We start from the raw sequence: 6,274 nt of genomic DNA on the forward strand, positions 1-6,274 counted from the left end.
CAACGACAATAAAAAAGTAAAACTCATTTCTTCATGGAAAATTGAGAGGAAAACACGACAGCAACATGGAGATTTACCCTGTGGTTATTTTGCCGGCTAGTCGGCAACGGTCGGTCAAACACTATTTTGCCGAGGTAATCTCAGTACTTCATATAATACTATGTCACAAAATATGTTCTTGGGGGCGTAGCTCAGTGGTAGAGCACTCGCTTGGCATGCGAGAGGTCCCGGGTTCAAAGCCCGGCGCTTCCATTTTTATTTGGGAAATTCATTGTTTTCAGTGTTATATATATATATATATATATATATATATATATATATATATATATATATATATATATATATACCTATATATATATATATATATATATATATATATATATATATATATATATATATATATATATATATATATATATATATATATATATATATATATATATATCGTCCGATCAGGGAAGTTAAGCAACGTTGGGTCTGGTTAGTACTTGGATGGGTGACCGTCTGGGAACACCAGATGCTGTTATCCCTGGGGATAGGGAAGAAAGTATACTTGCCATCGTATTCCCTGCGTGTCGTACAAGGCGACTAAAAGAGGAGGGAGCAGAAGGCCGGAAATCCTTTACTCTCATTTTCAATTTTCAAAAGATGGAACAGAGAAGACATAAGGATATTGTAAAGATGTAACTAATATAAGATATAAGAATGAATGGAAGATACGGATGTAGCTGAAACAAGGAGTAATGAAGATTAAGGTGCAATGAAAATTATTCTGTAGTGAAGATAAATGTATATGTTAAAATTCCGTATTGAACATCAAGAAGTAATGATAATGATGAGAGTGTAGTGATGATGAGGGTTTAGTTGGGGAGTGGCGACAATTGCCTTTACAATGATGATAAGGAGGTAACACAATGAGGAACACAAACTTTCTAAAGCTACGTTCAAGTCAAACTTTGAACTAAGTTAGGTAAACAGAAGGATGATGTTAAGATGAGAGTGTAGCGAAGAAGGGTATAGTGATGATAAGGATATTTTCAAGATAGGTTGTAGTGAAGAAAAGAATGTAGTGAAGATACGAATGTAGTAGAGATAAGGGTTATTAAATAGTAAAGTTTATTCAAAATGATTATGTAGTGAAGATAAGAACTACTTTTAGTGAACATCAGGGCGTACAATGATGATGGTATGGTAGAAATAACGGTGTAGTGAAGAAGAGGGTATAGTGAAGATATAATTAAGTGAAAATAAGCTAGTAGTGAAGATACACGTTAGTGAATAGAGTGCAATATGATATATACAATACAGAATTAGGTATCTTCACCATAAACTGAATTGTCCACCATATTTACTGCTCTTGAGCTGGAAGAAATCACGGCCATAGAGTTTAATGATCTCTAATTCTTTATTTTTACTACTTGCCAACCTTAGTTTGGAATATGATATATACAATACAAAGTAAGGCATCTTCACTACAAACTGAACTGTCCCATATTTTTATTGCTCTTGAACTGGTAGAAATCACGGCCATAGAGCTTATCTCTAATTCTTTATCTTCACTGCAAACTAAATTGTCCGCCATGTTTACTGCTCTTGAGCTGATAGAAATATACAGATATACAATTGGGTATTTTCAAAACAAACTGAATAGTAGCCATATTTACGGCTTCTCATCTGGTAGAAATCACGACCATAGAATTGAATTATCTCTAGTGCTTTATCTTCAGTACTTGACACACTTAGATTAGAATATGGTACATACAATGTACAATTGGGCATCTTCACTAAAACTGAATTGTCCACCATATCTAATGCACTTGAGCTGGTAGAAATCACGGCCATAGAGTTTATCTCTCATTCTTTATCTTCATTATTTGACACAATTGCATAATAATATGATAAATATAATACACAATTGGGCATCATTGAAAACTGAATTGCCCACGATATTTACTGCTCTTGAGTTGGTAGAAATCACGACCATATACATATTCTTTATCTTCCCTACTTGACAGATTAGAAAATATACACAATATACAATTGGGTATCTTCACTACAAACAGAATCACCCGCCATATTTACTGCTCTTGAGCTGGTAAATATCACTGCCATAAAGTTTGATTATCTCTAACTCTCCATCCTCACTACTTGACACCCTTAGATTTGAATATGATATATACAATATAAGATTGGGCATCTTCACTACAAACTGAATTATACGCGATATTCACTCCTCTTGAGCTGGTAGAAATCTCGGCCAGATTTTATCTCGAATTCTTCATCTTCACTACTTGACACAATTAGATTAGAATATGATATATACAATATGCAATCGGGTATCTTCATTACAAACTGAATTGTCCGCCGTATTTCGTAATCTTGAGCTGGTATGAATTACGGCCATAGACTTTTTCTCTAATTTTTTATCGTCAGTACTTGACACCCTTCGATTAGAATATGAAATATACAGTATAGCATTGGGCAGTTTCATTACGAACTGAATTGCCCGCCATATTTCCTACCAAAGAGTTTAATGATCTTTAATTCTTTATCTTCACTACTTAACTCACTTAGATCATAATATGAGTTATACAATATACAATTGGGCATCTTCACTACAACCTGAATTGTCCGCCATATTTACTGCTCTTGAGCAGGTACAAATCCCGGCCACAGAGTTTATCTCTAATTCTTTATCTTCACTATATATATGAAGTAGGGAGACAGCGATAAAGCATAAAAAAAAATTAAAAATAAAAAAAGATTTACATATATATATATATATATATATATATATATATATATATATATATATATATATATATATATATATATATATATATATATATATATATATATATATACATATATATATATATATATATATATATATATATATATATATATATATATATATATATATATATATATATATATATATATATATATATATATATATATATATATATATAACTCAATTACCTGAGGAGTTAACTATGATTTTCTGCATATCCAGGATATAGCGTAAGATCAGTAGGCAACGAAACAACTTAGGCATCGAAATCACATCCACGGACCTGCACATTGAGAGTGGTAAATTTCTGCTGATACCCAACACAAAACCAAAGGCTTTCCTCTCAACATGACTCAGATCGACCGAAAAGCATTGGAACTGCTTGTTTCCGAAAGCCTGGCCACCTTGGGCGAAGGGGGGAACGGGACTGCCTACCTCGTCAAGTGGCATGACGAACTGGCCGTTCTGAAGGTGTCTCACTTTTCTGAGGATGAGCGTCTCATGCGAGAGAGCCAATACATGGTTTTGCTGGAAGGAGCTGGAGGAGTCCCAATGTTGTTGGCTTATTCCGAGGAACCACCAGCCATCTTGATGACCTACTGCGGCCAATACACTCTCCAGGATATCATTAAAGGCAAAGGACCAGATGGCTACGATCTCCTGCAACTGGGACTGATGGTTGGACAAAGGCTTCTTGAAATACACCGCAAAGGACTCATCCACAATGACCTAAAGGCTAACAATGTGGTGGTGAGCGGCGATCCGCAGTCACCCAGAGTGAACATCATCGATCTGGGACTTGCATGTTTCGAGGAGGTGACTAATGAACTCGAGAGCGATCCTGAGGATTACCCATGGATGGCTCCTGAGGTGAAGCGCGGCCAACCTAGCACAAGAAAGTCTGATGTGTTCTCATATGCCGTCCTCCTTATTAGAATACTTCAAATAGTTTATAAGAGACGCCGCTTACGCGTGGTATCTACAATTAGAGAGGCCACAAGATATGATCCTGAAGCACGACCCAAACTGGAGGTAGTTCTGAAACACTTGCAGTACGCCTTCGAGAGGCGTCGGGCAGCCATCATGGCACGGGAGGTCAGATCCCAGAATGTGCATCGCAGGATACAACCCCTGCAAGTCCAACAGCTGCCTCCAACTGTCACAAACACACTGGTTACGGATTTTATAGCGACGCACCCCGACATTACTGTTCGTTATGTGCACCGGCCATTGACTCAGGAGTGATTTCTTTATATATATATAACAGAAGGATGTGTGCTTTTCTTTCGCATCTTTTTTTTTAAATTTTAAGTTAAAAAAAACTCATCTACAAAAATTAATATTTATATGATATTACACTATTCTCATTATCTCTAATCTATTTTCTATTTCTTTTAACAACGACAATATATATATATATATATATATATATATATATATATATATATATATATATATATATATATATATATATATTTTTTTTTTTTTTTTTTTTTTTTATACTTTGTCGCTGTCTCCCGCGTTTGCGAGGTAGCGCAAGGAAACAGACGAAAGAAATGGCCCAACCCCCCCCCCCATACACATGTACATACACACGTCCACACACGCAAATATACATACCTACACAGCTTTCCATGGTTTACCCCAGACGCTTCACATGCCTTGATTCAATCCACTGACAGCACGTCAACCCCTGTATACCACATCGCTCCAATTCACTCTATTCCTTGCCCTCCTTTCACCCTCCTGCATGTTCAGGCCCCGATCACACAAAATCTCTTTCACTCCATCTTTCCACCTCCAATTTGGTCTCCCTCTTCTCCTCGTTCCCTCCACCTCCGACACATATATCCTCTTGGTCAATCTTTCCTCACTCATTCTCTCCATGTGCCCAAACCACTTCAAAACACCCTCTTCCGCTCTCTCAACCACGCTCTTTTTATTTCCACACATCTCTCTTACCCTTACGTTACTTACTCGATCAAACCACCTCACACCACACATTGTCCTCAAACATCTCATTTCCAGCACATCCATCCTCCTGCGCACAACTCTATCCATAGCCCACGCCTCGCAACCATACAACATTGTTGGAACCACTATTCCTTCAAACATACCCATTTTTGCTTTCCGAGATAATGTTCTCGACTTCCACACATTTTTCAAGGCTCCCAAAATTTTCGCCCCCTCCCCCACCCTATGATCCACTTCCGCTTCCATGGTTCCATCCGCTGACAGATCCACTCCCAGATATCTAAAACACTTCACTTCCTCCAGTTTTTCTCCATTCAAACTCACCTCCCAATTGACTTGACCCTCAACCCTACTGTACCTAATAACCTTGCTCTTATTCACATTTACTCTTAACTTTCTTCTTCCACACACTTTACCAAACTCAGTCACCAGCTTCTGCAGTTTCTCACATGAATCAGCCACCAGCGCTGTATCATCAGCGAACAACAACTGACTCACTTCCCAAGCTCTCTCATCCCCAACAGACTTCATACTTGCCCCTCTTTCCAGGACTCTTGCATTTACCTCCCTAACAACCCCATCCATAAACAAATTAAACAACCATGGAGACATCACACACCCCTGCCGCAAACCTACATTCACTGAGAACCAGTCACTTTCCTCTCTTCCTACACGTACACATGCCTTACATCCTCGATAAAAACTTTTCACTGCTTCTAACAACTTGCCTCCCACACCATATATTCTTAATACCTTCCACAGAGCATCTCTATCAACTCTATCATATGCCTTCTCCAGATCCATAAATGCTACATACAAATCCATTTGCTTTTCTAAGTATTTCTCACATACATTATATATATATATATATATATATATATATATATATATATATATATATATATATATATATATATATATATATATATATATATACATATATATATATATATATATATATATTTATATATATATATATATATATATATATATATATATATATATATGTATATATATATATATATATATATATATATATATATATATATATATATATATATATATATATATATATATATATATATATATATATATATATATATATATATATATATATATATATATATATGTATGTATGCATATATAAAAAGGATGTGGATTTTCTTTGGCATTTTTTGATATTAAGTTAAAAAAGAATAATCACAAATACTAATATTTGTATACTATCTATTATCTTAAGTATTTCTATTTTACATTTCATCTACTATTTCCTTTTATAACGATAAATAACTTACTTTAAAAAGGACATCTCTCAAGGCTTGGAATGAAAGAAGTTATACTAACTTTACGTATCTCTCTACCTCACACAACATGTAGGATCTCTCTACCTCACACACCATGTAGGATCTCTCTACCTCACACACCATGTAGGATCTCTCTACCTCACACACCATGTAGGATCTCTCTACCTCACACACCATGTAGGATCTCTCTACCTCACACACC

This window comes from Panulirus ornatus, chromosome 9 (assembly GCF_036320965.1).
Source record: "Panulirus ornatus isolate Po-2019 chromosome 9, ASM3632096v1, whole genome shotgun sequence".
In the NCBI taxonomy this organism is placed as follows: domain Eukaryota; kingdom Metazoa; phylum Arthropoda; class Malacostraca; order Decapoda; family Palinuridae; genus Panulirus; species Panulirus ornatus.